Source organism: Salmo trutta, unplaced genomic scaffold, assembly GCF_901001165.1.
Source record: "Salmo trutta unplaced genomic scaffold, fSalTru1.1, whole genome shotgun sequence".
Taxonomy (NCBI): Eukaryota; Metazoa; Chordata; class Actinopteri; order Salmoniformes; family Salmonidae; genus Salmo; species Salmo trutta.
Window position 1 is genome coordinate 2,221,476 of NW_021823216.1, and position 23,229 is coordinate 2,244,704.

A 23,229-nucleotide genomic window follows, 5' to 3' on the forward strand; every position below is an offset into this window, starting at 1 on the left:
AACCAACAGCTGAGTTCAACTGAGCTTAGTCCCTTGTGTGACTGTCAACACAACCAACAGCTGAGTTCAACTGAACTTAGTCCCTTGTGTGACTGTCAACACAACCAACAGCTGAGTTCAACTGAACTTAGTCCCTTGTGTGACTGTCAACACAACCAACAGCTGAGTTCAACTGAGCTTAGTCCCTTGTGTGACTGTCAACACAACCAACAGCTGAGTTCAACTGAACTTAGTCCCTTGTGTGACTGTCAACACAACCAACAGCTGAGTTCAACTGAACTTAGTCCCTTGTGTGACTGTCAACACAACCAACAGCTGAGTTCAACTGAACTTAGTCCCTTGTGTGACTGTCAACACAACCAACAGCTGAGTTCAACTGAACTTAGTCCCTTGTGTGACTGTCAACACAACCAACAGCTGAGTTCAACTGAACTTAGTCTCTTGTGTGACTGTTTTAAAAAAAAACTGCATATATACACTATTGTTCAACAGTTTGGAGTCCCTTAGAAATGTCCTTGTTTTTTAAATAAAAGCACTTTTTTTGTCCATTAAAATAACATCACATTAATCAGAAATACAGTGTAGACATTGTTAATGTTGTAAATGACTATTGTAGCTGGAAACGGCTGCTTTTTAATGGAATATCTACATAGGCGTACAGAGGCCATTATCAGCAACCATCAGTCCTCAACTGGCAGCTTCATTAAATAGTACCTGCAAAACACCAGTCTCAACGTCAACATTGAAAAGGCGACTCCGGGATGCTGGCCTTCTAGGCAGAGTTGCAAAGAAAAAGCCAAATCTCAGACTGGCCAATAAAAAGAAAACATTAAGATGGGCAAAAGAACACAGACACTGGACAGAGGAACTCTGCCTAGAAGGCCAGCATCCCGGACTCGCCTCTTCACTGTTGACGTTGAGACTGGGGTTTTGCGGGTACTATTTAATGAAGCTGCCAGTTGAGGACTGATCGTTGCTGATAATGGCCTCTGTGGGACAGACAGTATGACTACAACACTAGTATGTAGGAAACTAGAAGCAGGTTGTTGTGGGACAGACAGTATGACTACAACACTAGTATATAGGAAACTAGAAGCAGGTTATTGTGGGACAGACAGTATGACTACAACACTAGTATGTAGGAAACTAGAAGCAGGTTATGGTGGGACAGACAGTATGACTACAACGCTAGTATGTAGGAAACTAGAAGCAGGTTATTGTGGGACAGACAGTATGACTACAACACCAGTATGTAGGAAACTAGAAGCAGGTTATTGTGGGACAGACAGTATGACTACAACACTAGTATGTAGGAAACTAGAAGCAGGTTATTGTGGGACAGACAGTATGACTACAACACTAGTATATAGGAAACTAGAAGCAGGTTATTGTGGGACAGACAGTATGACTACAACACTAGTATGTAGGAAACTAGAAGCAGGTTATGGTGGGACAGACAGTATGACTACAACGCTAGTATGTAGGAAACTAGAAGCAGGTTATTGTGGGACAGACAGTATGACTACAACACCAGTATGTAGGAAACTAGAAGCAGGTTATTGTGGGACAGACAGTATGACTACAACACTAGTATATAGGAAACTAGAAGCAGGTTATTGTGGGACAGACAGTATGACTACAACACTAGTATGTAGGAAACTAGAAGCAGGTTATTGTGGGACAGACAGTATGACTACAACACTAGTATGTAGGAAACTAGAAGCAGGTTATTGTGGGACAGACAGTATGACTACAACACTAGTATGTAGGAAACTAGAAGCAGGTTATTGTGGGACAGACAGTATGACTACAACACTAGTATTGTCACGAATCCCACCGAAGGTGGCTCCCCTGCCTGCTCGGGCGGCGCTCGGCGGTCGTCGTCACCGACCTACTAGCCGCCGCTGATCCTTTTTTCCTTTTCGTTTGGTATGTCTTATTGTTTGCACCTGTTCCTCATTTGGTCTTTTGATTTTGGTTATTTAAGCCTGGTTAGCCCGCCCAGTGTTGTGCGGGATTATTTTAGCGTCAGGTTGTACTTTTGTCGTTGGATGTGCTGGCGATTATTTACTTAATATTGTATACATGCTGTGCACCTGTTTTGGGCACTTGGCATTTTTCCCACGCCGTTTGTGTTGGCGTTGATCGTGTTGTTTTTTGTTCAAATAAACACGAAGTTCCGTACCTCTGCTCTCTGCGCCTGACTCCTACCACCACTCCTAGCAACACTGTGACAAGTATGTAGGAAACTAGAAGCAGGTTATTGTGGGACAGACAGTATGACTACAACACCAGTATGTAGGAAACTAGAAGCAGGTTATTGTGGGACAGACAGTATGACTACTACCATGTCACTGTCACCACCCCGCCAATCTCACCACAGTGTCACTGTCACCACCCTGTCACTGTCATCAAACAGGTACCACCCGTCACTGTCATCACCCTGTCACCACCCTGTCACCACCAATCCACTGTCATCTCCCTATCAACACCCTCTCACTGTCACCATCCTGTCAATGTCACCACCCTGTCACCACCCTGTCACCACCCTGTCACTGTCACAGCTGTGTCACTGTCACCACCCTGTCACTGTCATCAACCAGGTACCCCCCTGTCACTGTCACCACCCTGTCACCACCAATCCACTGTCACCTCCCTATCAACACCCTCTCACTGTCACCATCCTGTCAATGTCACCACCCTGTCACCACCCATTCACCACCCTGTCACTGTCACAGCTGTGTCACTGTCACCATCCTGTCACTGTCACTACCTTGTCACATCCACCACCCTATCAGTACTCATTCACCACCCAGACACCGCTCTGTCAGCACCCTATCAGCACCCATTCACCACCCTATCAGCACCCATTCAACACCCAGACACCACCCTATCAGCACCCATTCACCACCCATTCACCACCCTATCAGCACCCATTCACCACCCTATCAGCACCCATTCAACACCCAGACACCACCCTATCAGCACCCATTCACCACCCAGACACCACCCTATCAGCACCCATTCAACACCCAGACACCACCCTATCAGCACCCATTCACCACCCAGACACCACCCTATCAGCACCCATACACCACCCTATCAGCACCCATTCTCCACCCAGACACCACCCTATCAGCACCCATTCAACACCCAGACACCACCCTATCAGTACCCAGACACCACCCTATCACCACCCAGACACCACCCTATCAGCACCCATTCACCACCCAGACACCACCCTATCAGCACCCATACACCACCCTATCAGCACCCATTCTCCACCCAGACACCACCCTATCAGCACCCATTCAACACCCAGACACCACCCTATCAGTACCCAGACACCACCCTATCACCACCCAGACACCACCCTATCAGCACCCATTCACCACCCAGACACCACCCTATCAGCACCCATTCAACACCCAGACACCACTCTGTCAGCACCCAGACACCACCCTATCAGCACCCATTCACCACCCAATCAGCACCCATTCACCACCCAGACACCACCCTATCAGCACCCATTCACCACCCAGACACCACTCTGTCAGCACCCAATCACCACCATGTAACCACCGTCATCACTCTACACCACCCAGTCACCAGAGAATTAAAGAGGTGGACTGTCTTATCCACCCTGTCACGACCCAGTCACCCAGAGAACCGGAGCACTAAAGAGACTCATGTAATATTTAGCCTTGGCAGCTAAAGCCAGATCAAACTACATCACAGAGCAGGGCAGGGTAGGCAAACACAAAATGCTGCACTCTGCTTCTCTGGGCTGGCTTTAAAACAAGGCCCTTCTGAAACAGACAAGTCTCTCTCCCTCTGTATCCCTCTCACTCTCTCTCTCTCTCTCTCTCTTTACTTTTGGGGGCTCAAGTGATGCTTTCAGCTTTCATCAAATCTCTGCTGTAGGACGACCAAGTCTTTGACAACATTTGTTACGTCATTACTATGACAGCCTTATGTAGGGCTTATGAAGGCTCTATGTAGGCCGTATAGCAGGGTTCAAGTACAGTGTAACATCTGTGATGCCTGAACTGGCTGTTGGTTGGTTGGTTGGTTGGTTGGTTGGGTGGTTGGTTGGTTGGTTGGGTGGTTGGTTGGGTGGTTGGTTGGTTGGGTGGTTGGTTGGTTGGTTGTGTGGTTGGTTGGTTGGTTGCGTGGTTGGTTGGTTGCGTGGTTGGTTGGTTGTGTGGTTGGTTGGTTAGGGGGTTGGGTGGTTGGTTGGGTGGTTGGTTAGGGGGTTGGGTGGTTGGTTGGGGGGTTGGGGGGTTGGGTGGTTGGTTGGTTGGTTGGTTGGTTAGGGGGTTGGGTGGTTGGTTGGGGGGTTTGGTGGTTGGTTGGTTGGTTGGTTGGTTGGGTGGGTGGTTGGGTGGTTGGTTGGTTGGTTGGGTGGTTGGTTAGGGGGTTGGTGGTTGGTTGGTTGGGTGGTTGGTTGGTTGGTTAGGGGGTTGGGTGGTTGGTTGGTTAGGGGGTTGGGTGGTTGGTTGGTTAGGGGGTTGGGTGGTTGGTTGGTTGGGTGGTTAGGGGGTTGGGTGGTTGGTTGGTTGTGTGGTTAGGGGGTTGGGTGGTTGGGTGGTTAGGGGGCTGGGTGGTTGGTTGGGTGGTTAGGGGGTTGGGTGGTTGGGTGGTTAGGGGGCTGGGTGGTTGGTTGGGTGGTTAGGGGGTTGGGTGGTTGGGTGGTTAGGGGGCTGGGTGGTTGGTTGGTTGGGTGGTTGGTTGGTTGGTTAGGGGGTTGGGTGGTTGGTTGGTTAGGGGGTTGGGTGGTTGGTTGGTTAGGGGGTTGGGTGGTTGGTTGGTTGGGTGGTTAGGGGGTTGGGTGGTTGGTTGGTTGTGTGGTTAGGGGGTTGGGTGGTTGGGTGGTTAGGGGGCTGGGTGGTTGGTTGGGTGGTTAGGGGGTTGGGTGGTTGGGTGGTTAGGGGGCTGGGTGGTTGGTTGGGTGGTTAGGGGGTTGGGTGGTTGGGTGGTTAGGGGGCTGGGTGGTTGGTTGGGTGGTTAGGGGGTTGGGTGGTTGGGTGGTTAGGGGGCTGGGTGGTTGGTTGGGTGGTTAGGGGGTTGGGTGGTTGGGTGGTTAGGGGGCTGGGTGGTTGGTTGGTTAGGGGGTTGGTTGGGTGGTTGGTTAGGGGGTTGGGTGGTTAGGGGGTTGGGTGGTTGGTTGGTTGGTTGGTTGGTTGGGTGGTTGGTTGGTTGGTTGGTTGGGTGGTTGGTTGGGGGGTTGGATGGTTGGTTGGTTGGTTAGGGGGTTGGGTGGTTGGTTGGTTGGTTGGTTGGTTGGTTGTGTGGTTGGTTGGTTGGAAATCTAGGTCACTTTATACTCTACGCTCCAGACCCCCTCCACATCGTCGACCCCCTCCCCTCGTCACCCTCCACATAGGTACAAAGAGAAGATCATCCCGTTTGATCAAGCCTCCATTACCATTTCCTGCAGTATACCGTGCCACAGATCTGGCAGCCAGCTGTTAAATATTTATAGAGTAAAATGAGCAAACGTGGAGGCCTGTTGTCTCTACTGTAGTGTCCTCTTCCTGATCCATTGGAGCTGTGTCTTGATGCCTGCACTTAAAATAACGTAACAATCGTAATTAGACTCAGTTGAGTGAGATGTAGAGAGGGACTTCAAAGACCAGGAAAACACAAAGCACTTTTATTGTGCTTTTGTGACAAATTTAGCACCAAATGGAAAAGATGAAGAGTGGAACAACCAACCGACATAAATAGTTTTTATTCCTGTTCAGGTTTTTTACATTTTATTTGGCAGCTTGTGTGTTGCTATTATTCCTGACAGCTGAAGAGCTATGATGTGATGTCATGTAAATACAGAATATAAAACTGCTCTGCCGAGAACTATATGCTGTCAGAATATTCAAAGTGTACTGATTCATTCTGCCGTCTCCGTGTCCAATTAAGGACTTTATGTAAAGATTTCACAAAAGTGAGAGAGTAATTCACAGTAAGCTAGCTGAGATGAAGTAGATAGAGTGGGTGCTGTAAGACATCAAGAGATGCACAAGACCTTTTGAATTATAGTACCAGTCAAAAGTTTGGACTCATTCAAGGGTTTTTCTTTATTTTTACTATTTTACTATTTCTACATTGTAGAATAATGGTGAAGACATCAACATTATGATATAACAAATATGGAATCATGTAGTAACAAAAAAAGTGTTTAACAAATCAAAATATTATTTCGATTTTTGATTCTTCAAAGTAGCCACCGTTTGCCTGGATGACAGATTTGCACACTCTTGGCATTCTCTCAACCAGCTTCGTGAGGTAGTCACCTGAAATACATTTCAATTAACAGGTGTGCCTTGTTAAAAGTGAATTTGTTCTGATGTCTTCACTATTATTCTACAATGTAGAAAATAGTAAAAATAAAGAAAAACCCTTGAATGAGTACATGTGTCCAAACTTTTGACTGGTACTGTAGTTAGCAATATCAACTAGGACAGGGCAAAACTTCCTGTTAAGGTAGTATCCGATCCGGATTATAACAACCTGTGTGCTAGAGGTCTTCACGGATACCGAATACTCAAAACCTGATCTGGGACCCGAGCGGTTCTGGATCCAGAATTCTAAATAATGTCACGGGTCTGGGTCAGATCTAATATGATTGTCATGGGTCTCGGGTATGTGTAATTTTATCTAACTTTTCCGGAAGGGAAAGGGGGGATACCTAGTCAGTTGTACAACTGAAAGCATTCAACTGAAATGTGACTTCTGCACTTAACCCAACCCCTCTGAATCAGAGAGGTGGTGACCGCCTTTCGTACAGATCTAAACACCATCGTTGTCGTAGAGAGAGAGAGACACGTTATCATTTATGCTGCTGCTCTTGCTTCCAGACTGGAGCTTGTTGTTGTTGGCCAATCAGAAGTCATCAAAGCAGCAATAGACTACAGTCATAGACCCTCCATGTGGAAAAAGTTAGGAGATATCTAATCAATGAAAGATGGAATTAAAATGACTGAATTAAAAGTTCAAGGAGAAGGATAGGCTACAACAACCAAGAACCAACAGGCAGGCTGCTACTTAATATTCATGAATGGAGTTGTTGTTGGCCAATCAGAAGTCATCAAAGCGGAAATAGGTTAATAGATAGGCTACAACAACCAAGCGCAAACAGGCAGGCTGCTACTTAATATTCTGAATGGAGTTGTTGTTACTTGTAACTGTAGAATGAGAAAGCCCATGCTGCCTCTATTAGCCTAGCTAGCTAACGTTCTCCAGGTTTGATGCCGCCTCAATTAGCCTAGCTAGCTAACGTTCTCCCGGTTTGATGCAGCCTCAATTAGCCTAGCTAGCTAACGTTCTCCAGGTTTGATGAAGCCTTAATTAGCCTAGCTAGCTAATCTCCCGGTTTGATGCAGCCTCAATTAGCCTAGCTAGCTAACGTTCTCCCGGTTTGATGCAGCCTCAATTAGCCTAGCTAGCTAACGTTCTCCAGGTTTGATGCAGCCTCAATTAGCCTAGCTAGCTAACGTTCTCCAGGTTTGATGAAGCCTCAATTAGCCTAGCTAGCTAACATTCTCCAGGTTTGATGCAGCCTCAATTAGCCTGGCTAGCTAATGTCATGACGTTGGCCTGTGGGTAAGGTTTATGACCCCCCCATAAATACCTTCTCCCTTCCCCTCTCTCTCTGACCCTACTGAAGGACTGGAATAGCCTGTGTTAAATATAGAGAGTCTGGGAACATCAAACAAATGGGGAAAGGAACCATCTTTTGGTAATAAAACCAGTTGGAAATATGCTTGATAACGTAATGAGTATGTATGTCAGTTCATTGTTATCTGAGACATTATGATTGATGACAGGACGACATAAACTGTACCTGAGAAAGTATACACCCTCTAGTTATCAGAGTCACATGGAATTGTTATGCAATTGAAATGTTTGATATTGAAATTGTTTGTTAGGAGATTAAATGTAATTTTAGCTTCCAAATGAGAGAATTGGGTTTTCATAGGGAAAGTGCCCTGCCGATCAGTGGCCAACCCTGTGAAGAGACATGGGGTTATAAACGATGAAACCCCTCCTTTCCCCTCTCCACTATATAAGTCTTTGACGAAAAGACATTCCGGGTTCCAGTACGGGAGGACTGCAGCCTCTACGTTATAAGGACAGACACATATCAAGAACAGAACTAAGCCAACCTCGGCGTGAGCTATGGTATGAACTGGTATGAACTTTGAGCTTATTCACTACAGAAGTGATACTTCCTAGCCGTTGAGTTAGCCGCTGCTAACGTGGGCTAGGAAAGGACGGACGACGGATCCAGTCTAACAACCAGACGAAGATACCACCACCATTGACATTCTTCCACTACACAACAGGAAGATCTGTTGGCCAACCACGGCCAGCATCTACGACCAATCTACCGAAGCGCAGCTCAGAGTAAATATTTATTGCATTTTCCTTTTCCAAATGGGCGGTAATTTAGAATACATAAGATAATGTATTTACGATAGCATAGCTGCTGTTTCTGTGTTCCTAAATCTTCCCGCTCTTTCATTCAAGCCCAACCCCCTTTTCCTTTGTGTAACCAGCCATCATACAGGCTCAGTCCACCAGGACGTTTTCTGTATGACATCATATGAATTCTGTGTATTTGTAATTCTGTGTGATTAGTTAGGTATTTAGTAAATAAATAATTAAACCCAATTTTGTATTGCTGATTCAACTTGTTAGCCAGGGTTCGTGAAGATAACCAAGAATTTATAACTTTCATGATGAGATTGAAAATAAGATAAGATTGACTGCTATCGATGTAAAATATTACGAAGTATTTTAAGAGTTTATTCAGAAGATAACAGCTCTATAAACGTTCTTCTGTGGTGCCCCGACTTTCTAGTTAATTACATTTACATGATTAGCTTAATCAGGTAATATTAATTACAGAGAAATAATTTTATAAGTTAGCATGTCATATCACTTAATCCGGCATAGCCAAAGACACGACACTAACATTCTCCAGGTTTGACGCAGTCAAGGCAGATACTATAAAATCATATTTGATGATAAATAACCTAGCTATGGCAGCTATTAGTCTACTAGAGTGCAAGTCGGCTTGTTGGTTGTTTGCTGTCTCTCGTCTCTCATCTCTCCCTCCCTGTTCCCTCCTCCCTGCTCCCCATGTCACTCACTACAGCAGCCCCTCTCTCCCTCTGGTGCTTTATCGGATCAGACCGGGTCTGGATCCAACCAGGTCTATTCGGAACTAGTCTAGTTGTCCTTGTACTGTCACAAATACACAAGCACCTCGTCGGTTTGTTTAAACCGACAAGAGTAAACAGAAAAAATTAACACAGAGAATGCTTTTTTAATAATTCAACACCGCCACAAAGCAGCCGAACACTTAGTTTAAACAACATCTTAACCAGCCGAACACTTAGTTTAAACAGCATCTTAACCAGCCGAACACTTAGTTTAAACAGCATCTTAACCAGCCGAACACTTAGTTTAAACAGCATCTTAACCAGCTGAACACTTAGTTTAAACAGCATCTTAACCAGCCGAACACTTAGTTTAAACAGCATCTTAACCAGCTGTACACTTAGTTTAAACAGCGTCTTAACCAGGCAGACTTAGTTTCCACAGCGTCTTAACCAGACAGACTTAATTTCCACAGCATCTTAATCAGGCAGACTTAATGTCCACAGAGTCTTAACCAGGCAGACTTAGTTTACACAGCATCTTAATCAGGCAGAGTTAGTTTCCACAGCATCTTAACCAGGCAGAGTTAGTTTCCACAGCATTTTAACCAGGCAGAGTTAGTTTCCACAGCATCATAACCAGGCAGACTTAGTTTCCACAGCATCTTAATCAGGCAGAGTTAGTTTCCACAGCATCTTAACCAGGCAGACTTAGTTTCCATAGCATCTTAATCAGGCAGACTTAGTTTCCACAGCATCTTAACCAGGCAGAGTTAGTTTCCACAGCATCTTAATCAGGCAGACTTAGTTTCTACAGCATCTTAATCAGGCAGAGTTAGTTTCTACAGCATCTTAATCAGGCAGACTTAGTTTCCACAGCATCTTAACCAGGCAGACTTAGTTTCCACAGCATCTTAACCAGGCAGACTTAGTTGCCACAGCATCTTAATCAGGCAGAGTTAGTTTCTACAGCATCTTAACCAGGCAGAGTTAGTTTCTACAGCATCTTAACCAGGCAGACTTAGTTTCCACAGCATCTTAACCAGGCAGACTTAGTTTCCACAGCATCTTAACCAGGCAGACTTAGTTGCCACAGCATCTTAATCAGGCAGAGTTAGTTTCCACGGCATCAGGCAGACCTCTAAGAATCAGCAAGAGCACAAGCAGCAGTGTTGTGATGAGCTACTACGGGGGCCAAAGGTCACGTTTCTCACCCACTACGCATTAAATAAACAACGTATTGTTTTGACCCCTACACCAGCAAAACTTCCACAGCTATGCATGATGCTAATTAGCTAGAGCTCCATGCATTTATTATAAACATGGCAGCCAGCCAGGCAGAAACAGAGTTTATCCTTTAAGGTGGCAAACTAATGGACCTCTATAGTACATGTAACGTGTGTGTGTGTGTGTGTGTGTGTGTGTGTGTGTGTGTGTGTGTGTGGTGTGTGTGTGTGTGTGTGTGTGTGTGTGTGTGTGGTGTGTGTGTGTGTGTGTGTGTGTGTGTGTGTGTGTGTGTGGTGTGTGTGTGTGTGTGTGTGTGTGTGTGTGTGGGTGTGGTGTGTGTGTGTGTGTGTGTGTGTGGTGTGTGTGTGTGTGTGTGTGGTGTGTGTGTGTGTGTGGTGTGTGTGTGGTGTGTGTGTGTGTGTGTGTGTGTGTGGTGTGTGTGTGTGTGTGTGTGTGTGTGTGTGTGTGTGTGTGTGTGTGTGTGTGTGTGGTGTGTGTGTGTGTGTGTGTGTGTGGTGTGTGTGTGTGTGTGTGTGGTGTGTGTGTGTGTGTGTGTGTGTGTGTGTGGTGTGTGTGTGTGTGTGTGTGTGTGTGTGGTGTGTGTGTGTGTGTGTGTGGTGTGTGTGTGGTGTACCGGGAGGCAGAGGACTTCTCATTACCGGCCATACAGGAACGCAGGAACATGGGATAACAAGACTCATTAGAGGACATCTTCCAGACCCCTGGAGGAATCACACAGACCTTTATAACCAGCCAGCACACTAAGCCACCTCTAACAGAGACCCAGCTAACACACTAACCCGGCTCTAACAGAGACCCAGCTAACACACTAACCCGGCTCTAACAGAGACCCAGCTAACACACTAACCCGGCTCTAACAGAGACCCAGCTAACACACTAACCCGGCTCTAACAGAGACCCAGCTAACACACTAACCCGGCTCTAACAGAGACCCAGCTAACACACTAACCCGGCTCTAACAGAGACCCAGCTAACACACTAACCCGGCTCTAACAGAGACCCAGCTAACACACTAACCCGGCTCTAACAGAGACCCAGCTAACACACTAACCCGGCTCTAACAGAAACCCAGCTAACACACTAACCCAGCTCTAACAGAGACACAGCTAACACACTAACCCGGCTCTAACAGAGACCCAGCTAACACACTAACCCGACCTTAACAGAGACCCAGCCAGCACACAAACCCGGCTCCAACAGAGACCCAGCTAACACACTAACCCGGCTCTAACAGAGACCCAGCTAACACACTAACCCGACCTTAACAGAGACCCAGCCAGCACACAAACCCGGCTCCAACAGAGACCCAGCTAACACACTAACCCGGCTCTAACAGAGACCCAGCTAACACACTAACCCGACCTTAACAGAGACCCAGCCAGCACACAAACCCGGCTCCAACAGAGACCCAGCTAACACACTAACCCGGCTCTAACAGAGACCCAGCTAACACACTAACCCGGCTCTAACAGAGACCCAGCTAACTACTGTACAGCTTCTAACACTGACCCAGCTAGCTCACTAACAGACCCAGCTAGCTAACACAGACCCTTATAGAACACTCATTAACATACCGTATAACACAGGCCCAGCTAACTAGCTAACACCTGGAAAACATGAAGAGTGGTACAACCAACCAACTGACATAAATTATTTATATTCCTGTTCAGGTTTTTTACATTTTATTTGGCAGCTTGTGTGTTGCTATTATTTCCTGCCAGCTGAAGAGCTATGATGTGATGTCATGTAAATACTGCATATAAAACTGCTCTGCCGAGATCTATATGCTGTCAGAATATTCAAAGTGTACTGATTCATTCTGCTGCCAATGTCTGAGTGTCAATGAGGTGCCAGGAATCTCCACATCCTATCCAACTCTCATTAACATACCTTATTTCACAGGCCCAGCTAGCTAGCTAACACAGACCCTTATCCAACCCTCATTAACATACCCTATTTCACAGACCCAGCTAGCTAGCTAACACAGACCCTTATAGAACACTCATTAACATAATCTATTTCACAGGCCCAGCTAGCTAGCTAACACAGACCCTTATAGAACACTCATTAACATACCCTATAACACAGACCCAGCTAGCTAGCTAACACAGACCCTTATAGAACACTCATTAACATACCCTATAACACAGACCCAGCTAGCTAGCTAATACAGACCCTTATAGAACACTCATTAACATACCCTATAACACAGACCCAGCTAGCTAGCTAACACAGACCCTTATAGAACACTCATTAACATACCCTATAACACAGACCCAGCTAGCTAGCTAACACAGACCCTTATAGAACACTCATTAACATACCCTATTTCACAGGCCCAGCTAGCTAGCTAACACAGACCCTTATAGAACACTCATTAACATACCCTATAACACAGACCCAGCTAGCTAGCTAACACAGACCCTTATAGAACACTCATTAACATACCCTATAACACAGACCCAGCTAGCTAGCTAACACAGACCCTTATAGAACACTCATTAACATACCCTATAACACAGACCCAGCTAGCTAGCTAACACAGACCCTTATAGAACACTCATTAACATACCCTATAACACAGACCCAGCTAGCTAGCTAACACAGACCCTTATAGAACACTCATTAACATACCCTATAACACAGACCCAGCTAGCTAGCTAACACAGACCCTTATAGAACACTCATTAACATACCCTATAACACAGACCCAGCTAGCTAGCTAACATTGGAATCTAGTTCTCTAACTCAGACCCAGTTAACTCTCTTTACATTTTAAATGTAATCTTTATTTAACTAGGCAAGTCAGTTAAGAACAAATTCTTATTTTCAATGATGGCCTAGGAACAGTGGGTTAACTGCCTTGTTCAGGGGCAGAACGACAGATTTGTACCTCGTCAGCTCGGCGATTTGATCTAGCAACCTTTCGGTTACAGGCCCAACGCTCTAAAAACTAGGCTACCTGCCGCCCCAAGGACCAGCTAGCTACTGTACAATATCTAACACAGACCCAGTTAACTATCTTACCAAGGACCAGCTAGCTACTGTATAATATCTAACACAGACCCAGTTAACTATCTTACCAAGGACCAGCTAGCTACTGTATAATATCTAACACAGACCCAGTTAACTATCTTACCAAGGACCAGCTAGCTACTGTATAATATCTAACACAGACCCAGTTAACTATCTTACCAAGAACCAGCTAGCTACTGTATAATATCTAACACAGACCCAGTTAACTATCTTACCAAGGACCAGCTAGCTACTGTATAATATCTAACACAGACCCAGTTAACTATCTTACCAAGGACCAGCTAGCTACTGTACAATATCTAACACAGACCCAGTTAACTATCTTACCAAGGACCAGCTAGCTACTGTATAATATCTAACACAGACCCAGCTAACTATCTTACCAAGAACCAGCTAGCTACTGTATAATATCTAACACAGACCCAGTTAACTATCTTACCAAGGACCAGCTAGCTACTGTATAATATCTAACACAGACCCAGTTAACTATCTTACCAAGGACCAGCTAGCTACTGTATAATATCTAACACAGACCCAGTTAACTATCTTACCAAGGACCAGCTAGCTACTGTATAATATCTAACACAGACCCAGTTAACTATCTTACCAAGGACCAGCTAGCTACTGTATAATATCTAACACAGACCCAGTTAACTATCTTACCAAGGACCAGCTAGCTACTGTATAATATCTAACACAGACCCAGTTAACTATCTTACCAAGAACCAGCTAGCTACTGTATAATATCTAACACAGACCCAGCTAACTGTCTCACAGAGACCCAACTAGCAAGCTAGCTTACCGAGATGACTGCACAACATACAAAACTGTCGTTACCGTACTCTATCACGAGCACCTGAGTGTATATTAGCATGTTCTTTGTTTAAGGTTTACAGCTGAATGTTACTGTAGTGCTTTCTGGTTGTTATTCTTTTCCCACTGACTGTATCTGTTCTTACGATGGATGACGTCATTACATGCCAAAGTTATCCACTTTCTGCGGCTAATAGTAGAGAAATAGTGATTCATGTTGATTGAGTTGCGGGTGGGCGGGGTTGAATGGAGGTCTGCTAGAGGATGTAACTGGAGGTTCCAATCCGCCCCAGGAAGATTCAGCTTTACATTTACATTTTAGTCATTTAGCAGACGCTCTTATCCAGAGCGACTTACAGTAGAGTGCATACATTTTTATTACATTTTTTATTTTTATTTTTTACATACTCCACGAACATCAAAAGAATATATGCGTCCCAAATGGCACCCTATTAAATATATAGTACACTACTTTTGACTAAGCCCTTGTGAAAAGTAATGCACTAAATATGAAAAAGGGTGCCATTAAGGTACCAATGACTCACCCACCCAGACCCTACACAGCTGCTGAATCAGGTTCAGTCTATTTGTCTTTTGTCTGTGTATTTCATTGGAATTCTCAGATATCTGTCAGAGACGGATGTGTGACGGATCCCATTTAAAAACCTTTCTGTTCTCATTCTCCTAAAACCCTTCATTGAAAACCCAAGGAGATTAGGTGTCCAGTCAGACTCCACTATCTTCACATACCCTTTAAGGAATGACTCCTCTTGACACATCCCCTTTAACAAAGCTGCCGCTAATAGAATAGTGTTGTTGTGTTAATGGAGGGTGATGGGAGAGAACGGTGAGTGGTGAATAGTGTAACAGTGAAGCTAAAGCTGATGCCTATCCAACCTGTCGTTTCCAATAGGGCTCCGCTACGTACCAGGGCCTAATGAAGACCGAGTGAGCATGAAATAGAGAAACTCTTCAACGGTGATGGGCCGTGGTGTTACCTCAATGGGAGCCAATAAATTACCTAGCATTTACAAGTAAAAGCAGTGGCGGTGGGTGAACGTGGTTGCAGTGTCTTTTGCAATCCATTGGTGTCTGAGCTCCAATAGATATAGTATCATCCCATGTTAAAAGGTTCTCTGAAAGGGGGAATTCAGTGGCTACTAATCAATGGTCTGTGTCTCCTCGAGTTAGGCCGTAGTAATGTGATTTATAGTGGGAGGAGAGCTGGGTGACACTGCTGAATTACTGGAGCATCACAGAGTTCCTTTAACAGATCACAGAGAGCAGTCTGCTTCCCAAATGTTACACTATGTCCTTTATAATACCCAAAGGGCTCTGCTTAATATTAGTGCACAGTATAGAGAATAGGACTCTGGTCAAAACTACTGCACTGTATAGGGAGGGCTCTGGTCAAAACTAGTGCACTGTATAGGGAATAGGGCTCTGGTCAAAACTAGTGCACTGTATAGGGAATAGGGCTCTGGTCAAAACTAGTGCACTGTATAGGGAACACACACGGGGTGTCCGTTGAGGAGTGATCCAACGAATTGTACCCCGATGAGCTGATCAGTATATCAAATGTAGTGCCGAGACCCAGTGCTATACTGTTTACATTCAACAACGGAATCCACGGAATCTACTCTGAGACAATGGAAATGTGAAAAATCCTAAATCAAGCTTATATCTCAGTTGTAATGACAGCTCCGGGGATGGCTTAGCTACCGAGAGTCCAAGTAATGTTGTTAAACCTGGCGAGGCTTTCAAATGAAAATTTAAACACTAATGATGGGTAATATACAGTGCCTTCAGAAAGTATTCACACACCTTGACTTTTTCCACATTTTGTTATATTACAGCCTGAATTTAAAATTAATTAAATGTATATTTTTTTTGGCACTGGCCTACACACAATACCGCATAATGTCAAAGTGGAATTCTGTTTCTCAAATGTTTTACAAATTAATAAAAAATGTATTAAACCCCTTTGTTATGGCAAGCCTAAATAAGTTCAGGAATAAATATTTGGTTAACAAGTCACATAATAAGTTTCATTTACTAATTTTGTGTGCAATAATAATGTTTAATTAACTTGATTTTTGAATGACTACCTCAGCTCTGTATTCCACACATACTATTATCTGTAAGGTCCCTCAGTCGAGTAGTGAATTTCAAACACAGATTCAACCACAAAGACCAGGGAGGTTTTCCAATGCCTCGCAAAGAAGGGCACCTATTGGTAGATGGGTAAAAATAAAACATTGAATATTCCTTTTAGCATGGTGCAGTTATTAATGACACTTTGGATGGTGTATCAATACTCCCAGTCACTCAGAGGGTTGAATACTTATCTAATCAAGATATATTGTTTTTTTTCTTCATATATATATATATATATATTATTATATTTTTTTTTTTATTATTTTTTTTTTTACACATTTTTGTATTTTCTGTAGATCGTTGACAAAAGTGACAAATCCATTTTTAATCCCACTTTGTAACACAACGAAATGTGGAAAAAGTCAAGACGTGTGAATACTTTCTGAAGGCTCTGTACTTTATATTAGTTGCTGGTTGATTATTCTGTAAAACAATGAGTTGGCATAACAACAATCTCACAAGCTGCCATGTTAACTTAGACTCCCGATGGATTCATTCCTATCTCCCTGCAAATGAATCAGCATCCTTTATAAGGCCCCTAAGCCTGACAAGCATTTTTCTATCTTTTAGGAAGATAAATTATTGAGGAAAGATTAATAATCCACTAGCTGCATATGGTATGATGAAAAGCACCAAGTATCATGTTTGTGAAGCTGATTAGCTATGATGTTCAGGATCTGATTAAGCGCAGACACACACACACACACACACACACACACACACACACACACACACACACACACACTGATTAATCTTTAATATTAACTTGTATATCTACCGACAGGGGAGTCTAGGCTGTGAATAATTACATAATCTGTAGGCTGCGTGATAACTAAACCTTTCTAGGGAATCAGAATTACTATGTGGTCTTGTCTGATGTGATATAGGTTTCAATTAGACTTGATTCAAAACTATTCAGGGCTTGACCTCACTAGACATATGTAACAACGTTGACATTTAACCATATACTGTACGTCAACTAATGGGACCATGTTCATCTTTACCCCTGAAAAACATGATGACATCAGGTCCATGAGCATAGTGAATGGTATAATATGTAGTAGTCTATATCTCTAATGGTCATATAAATCAAACCATAGCTCTAGCTGAAACATTTGACTGTGGCAAGCAAGACCTTTTCTATTCTAGCTTTGTAAAATGAAAACCAATGCAGAGGGAGAAATAAAACTGAGTCAGCTAGCTAGAGGGTGAGGTGAATCTGCCATCTGAGTCAGCTAGCTAGAAGGTGGGGTTCAATCTGCCATCTGAGTCAGCTAGCTAGAGGGTGGGGTTCAATCTGCCATCTGAGTCAGCTAGCTAGAGGGTGGGGTTCAATCTGCTATCTGAGTCAGCTAGCTAGAAGGTGGGGTGAATCTACCATCTGAGTCAGCTAGCTAGAGGGTGGGGTGAATCTGTCATCTGAGTCAGCTAGCTAGAGGGTGGGGTTCAATCTGCCATCTGAGTCAGCTAGCTAGAGGGTGGGGTTCAATCTGCCATCTGAGTCAGCTAGCTAGAGGGTGGGGTGAATCTGCCATCTGAGTCAGCTAGCTAGAGGGTGGGGTGAATCTGCCATCTGAGTCAGCTAGCTAGAGGGTGGGGTAATCTGCCATCTGAGTCAGCTAGCTAGAGGGTGGGGTTCAATCTGCTATCTGAGTCAGCTAGCTAGAGGGTGGGGTTCAATCTGCTATCTGAGTCAGCTAGCTAGAGGGTGGGGTGAATCTGCCATCTGAGTCAGCTAGCTAGAGGGTGGGGTCAATCTGCCAACTGTCAGCTAGCTAGAGGGTGGGGTGAATCTGCCATCTGAGTCAGCTAGCTAGAGGGTGGGGTTCAATCTGCCATCTGAGTCAGCTAGCTAGAGGGTGGGGTGAATCTGCCATCTGAGTCAGCCAGCTAGAGGGTGGGGTGAATCTGCCATCTGAGTCAGCTAGCTAGAGGGTGGGGTCAATCTGCCAACTGTCAGCTAGCTAGAGGGTGGGGTGAATCTGCCATCTGAGTCAGCTAGCTAGAGGGTGGGGGGAATCTGCCATCTGAGTCAGCTAGCTAGAGGGTGGGGTTCAATCTGCCATCTGAGTCAGCTAGCTAGAGGGTGGGGTTCAATCTGCCATCTGAGTCAGCTAGCTAGAGGGTGGGGTGAATCTGCCATCTGAGCCAGCTAGCTAGAGGGTGGGGTTCAATCTGCCATCTGAGTCAGCTAGCTAGAGGGTGGGGTGAATCTGCCATCTGAGTCAGCTAGCTAGAGGGTGGAGTGAATCTGCCATCTGAGTCAGCTAGCTAGAGGGTGGGGTGAATCTGCCATCTGAGTCAGCTAGCTAGAGGGTGGGGTGAAACTGCCATCTGAGTCAGCTAGCTAGAGGGTGGGGTGAATCTGCCATCTGAGTCAGCTAGCTAGAGGGTGGGGTGAATCTGCCATCTGAGTCAGCTAGCTAGAGGGTGGGGTCAATCTGCCAACTGTCAGCTAGCTAGAGGGTGGGGTGAATCTGCCATCTGAGTCAGCTAGCTAGAGGGTGGGGTGAATCTGCCATTTCACCCCGACCTATGGAGCGTTGTATCAAAGTCTCACCGGGTAAAAGCACACAAAGAAACTGTGGTAATGTTGTGAAGAAAATGAACTAGGGAGTTCCGGCGGCCTCTCAGCAGAGATGCACGTGTAGTTCTGAGTACCGTCTCCAAAGTCCAAAAGTCTGTAATAAATTCCTTACAATTTCCCTCTGAACCTTTAAAATGCTCAACAAAAAGGATCTACGTGACCCAGGACTCACAACTAAGGCACAGGGAAGCTTAAAAGCATCCCAAACAAAGAGAGACACAGATCCAACTAAAACTAGTGAGGATACATCCAACTCCGCCATATTGAAGTCCCTGAATCAACAACAGACTTTGACGCAGGCAACGGTCAAACAAGCAGTTAAAGAATCCCTGGAGGAACTGCTTCCAGGGGTAATTAAAACCCGGAAGGATATGGAGGAATTTCCAACGAATCTATCGTAAAAGTCTCAAATGCCATTGCCAGTCGATCTGAAACATGCAAGCATCTGGAGTGGTGTTGTAACAAGTTGCAGGTTAGCACCAGGTCTGCTACAGATAACATAGCTAGCTGGCGAGACAGAGTGAATCAACAGTGGGGGAAAATGACATCGCTCAAAAACAGAGAAAGGAGACTGAATTTACGCCTGGCGGGCCTGGAAGAATCTGTGGAGGGTTCTGACCAAAACATTTTCTTCAAGATAATCTACCAAATGGATTCTGTTGCTACAAGGGAGTAAGGCCGAATTTAAAACAGGCACACTGAATTCCACACTGTGAAAGAAGCAGGGGAATGCGTTGCAGCTGAGGACAGGAGTCCAGCCAACCCCTCCAGATTCTCCCCACTGCAAACAGAAGATAGGGATAATGATGCTCCCCTTCTCCTTCCTTGGACAACCCATCGCATTAAGACCCATAGCTAGTAAGATGGACACAACTAATGCTAAGCTAAGTAGATAATGTTGCCCACATTTATTTGTTATTCAGCTACATATCTCAGTACACTTTGTATGAGTAGCCTAGTTGATTATCTAACTTGGCTGTTAGAATTCGAGTGGTATGGCTGAAATACAGTTTGGCTCGGAGCTAGCTAAGTTAGCTGGCAGGATAATTATTTGGTACAGGCTGCAAACTTCAGATGGCTAATATATTTTGCTGTCAGTAATGAAGTCCTGGCTGGGTTAGTGTAAACTTCATAGGAATTAACATGAAGAGTGCTCTTAGATTTGAGTTTGCGATGGACCTTGAACTCATTGTAAGGTTGGTAAAATTCCCATGTTTCAATTCTGCTATCAAGCGTACAAAATGCTTAGAAGACATCAGACGCAAAAAAAACAATATTGATATTGCCCTAGTTCAGGAAACCCATCTTAAACATTGTGATGTCTTGAGATTCCAGAACAGATACTATAAATGTGTTGCTCACTCCTCCGTCACTAACAAAACAAAAGGCCCTTTCATATGATTTGGTAGAAAACAACGTATTCAGGTTAATGGTTCAGATAATGATGGTACAGGACGTTTTGTATTTGTCACTACGGTTAAACATCACACTAAGATGTGTTTTGCCTCAGTCTGCTGTCCAGAAATACATGATTCTAATGTCCGTCGTTCTGTCTCTAAAAGGCTCTTAGATCATTCACAATACCAACTTGTTGTGGGAGGAGATTTTAATAAGGAATGTAATTTTCAGTTAGATAGATCTCATGTTTCATCTCACTCTCAAACTGATCAGGCCTCTCTCTGGTGACTTCATCTCATTTGCTACAGAGTTTAATATATTAGATGCCTGTCATTTTAGGAATTTGACTGTCAAAGATTACAATTTATTTTCTTCAAGACTGTCACGCCCTGGCCATAGAGAGGGTTTTATTCTATATTTTGGTTAGGCCAGGGTGTGACTAGGGTGGGCATTCTATGTCCTTTTTTCTATGCTTTGTATTTCTTTGTTTTGGCCTGGTATGGCTCTCAATCAGGGACAACTGTACATCATTGTCGCTGATTGGGAGCCATACTTAGGCAGCCTGTTTTCCTTTGGGGTTTTGTGGGTAGTTGTTTTCTGTCTTGTGTTTTTCACCTGACAGAGCTGTTGCGCTTTGTTCCACTTTGTTTTGTTGTTTCAGTGTTCAAGTACTAATAAACATGATGAACACGTACCACGCTGCATCTTGGTCCCCTCTGTCAGACGATCGTTACAAAGACATAATACATTTTCCCAGATAGACTATAGTATTTGTATCTCCCGATATAAACAGGTGTTTTCAGACAGCTGAGCTGCTCCCCATAGTCTTCTCTGACCATGGAAATGATCTTACTTCACAGCTCCAAACAGAAAGGTGCCAGAAGAGAGGATTTTAACACAACTTTGCTGCAGAACAATATATGTATATATATATATATATATATATATATATATATATATATATATAATTTTAAACAACTTTTAACAAAGTTTAAATAATTTCTATTGTTTAATACAGTTACTGACCCATTTCCCTCAGTCACTTTGGGAGGTGACAAACTGTTTTTCGAGAAGAAACTGTGCTTTGTTTGACTCACCAGTTTATTCAACTCGCAGTGAAAAAATAATAATATTAGAGACAGAAAAGCAGATTGGTTGAAAATGAGCTGAAACAAACATGTACAGAGCAAAAAGATTTTAACAGCGTTAAAACACTTTACTACAATCTAAAGCTGAATTTACAATGTGTAAATAACATACTATTCTGAGTGGGAGGAAGCTAGTAGCCTTGTTTTGGTTGTAAGGCTTAAAGCAAAATGAAGCCTTTTCTGGTATCAATACAATTTCAACACCATCTGGTAAGATATCACATGGCATGGCAGAAGTTAATGATATGTTTAGGCTATTTTATTCCCAAATATATATGTCAAAGGCTGACCCTGATAGTAGTAGGATGACCCAAAGTCCATAGAGAACAATCTAAATTCCTTGATTCCCCACCTTACTCTTGAAGAGGATCAAACTGGGTTTATAAAGGGTCATTTAGCCTCATACAATATACTGTAACATGTCTATTGCACTTTTTAGTTAGGATGCAGAAAAAGGCTTTGATAGGCTACAATGGAACTGTCTGTGGTTTGTTTTGGAGTCCTTTGGGTTTTGGTAAAGGATTCATCTTCATGTTAAAAAACATTGTATTCTGCACCTCAAGCAGCTGTGCAGACGGGGAACGTTTTATCCAAGCCTTTCTGTTTCCAATGTTCCTCAAGCCATCAGATTGGTCCCACATGTTTCTCCCATCAATATTAAAAGGTATGCAGCATAAAATTCTATACCGATGATACTTTTTACTGAATTTCTCAGACATCTCAAACTCCCTTTCACAGATTCTGAAATGATTTACTCTTCATGTTTCATTATCAGGATATAAAATAAACTGGGAAAAAGCTATACTGGTGCCCCTAAATATCCCTGCAAAACTGCTGACTTTGCCTGCTGTGGCAGAATGACACAGACTTGACTTATTTGGGAATATGCATATCCACCAAATGTTCCCAAGTTTGTAGAGAGAACTATGTCAACCTAAAAGAGGAGATTGCCTCTGATATACAGATGGGGCTTCTCTTAAAATGTCATTACAAGGAAGGATTGCTATAGTAAAAATGAATGTAGTCGGTCGTCCACATTTTATTTTTTCTACGCTGCCTATACCACCTCCACCAAAATACTTTGAGGAATTCAAGTCAATGACCTCAAAGTTCATTTGGAATTCTAAAAAACTCAACATGATACTCTTACTTGGTTAAAAGGAACAGGAGGTTTGCCTCTTCCAGATTACAAATGATATTACTGGTCTTTCCAAATCAAATCCTTGAGAGTATGGTCCAATGATTGTATTGCAGCTTCATGGAGAGGCATAGAGGAATCACATGTTGCCCAACATAGACATACAGATCTATTTCTTCCCTGGTATTAAGTTAAAAACAGCTTTAAAAAAAATGTGTTCAATTATTTCCAACTCACTACAAGTATGGTACTATCCTGAGAAACATCCCAGCTGAAACATTTGGTTCCATGGAAGTTGTGGGAACATACATTTTTGGTTTCTCATTGGTTCTGGGAACGAAGCCATACTTTTCCTGACCAGTAAAACGTAATGTTTTTTTAAACATTCTGAGAACGGAAGTGAACATTTTGCATGTTCTGGGAGTGTACATTTTTAGGTAGCAGGGAGGTTCTGAGAATGTTTAACTATGGTTCCAGGGAGGTTATGAGAATGTTTAACTATGGTTCCAGGGAGGTTATGAGAATGTTTAACTATGGTTC